At 47.2% G+C, this 460-nt stretch overlaps 1 protein-coding gene across 1 annotated transcript in view; it reads right to left on the bottom strand.

Annotated features, from left to right (window-relative positions):
* Positions 1-460, bottom strand: part of ANAPC1 (anaphase promoting complex subunit 1) — a 110893-nt gene that overhangs the window by 83907 nt on the left and 26526 nt on the right. The gene's annotated exons all lie outside the window — the stretch shown is intronic.

The raw sequence follows: 460 nt of genomic DNA, 5'->3' as shown, positions 1-460 counted from the left end.
GGGGAATTTGTGGCAGAAGCAAGAAATCCATTGCTTTCTAATTCGAGATGCTCAGCTGCTCCAGGAGCTGCCATCTTGGGTAAGACCAAGTGGGGGAAGGATCAGAGCAGCCACAGATGCCTGGCAGAACCACAGAGATAAAGGTTTGGGCATTCTTCTCTTTTGGTAGCTGTTCATCAGTCCCTTGCTGTCTGCGCACCTCCATTCGGGTGACTATACAGGTGCATGAGCTAGTGGGCACCCCAACCCCACCCTCAGAGGGTTCTATTACGCATGTGCACAGATCTTCTTGAAATTTAAAGGGATAGTTTCCAATTAAAACCAAAGGGCAACAGCCAGTCCTGAACTGTTTACAACTAGAAAATAGGCCTTAACGGGGATTGTGGAGCGGGACAATCAGACAAAAAAGGAAAAAGGCTGAAAATTAAATCCTAAGTTACGTCAAAACGACCAACAGTGG

Source organism: Chrysochloris asiatica, unplaced genomic scaffold (assembly GCF_000296735.1).
Source record: "Chrysochloris asiatica unplaced genomic scaffold, ChrAsi1.0 scaffold00380, whole genome shotgun sequence".
Taxonomy (NCBI): domain Eukaryota; kingdom Metazoa; phylum Chordata; class Mammalia; order Afrosoricida; family Chrysochloridae; genus Chrysochloris; species Chrysochloris asiatica.
Note: the sequence above shows the minus strand (reverse complement) of the source record. Positions and strands in the feature narration are given on the sequence as shown.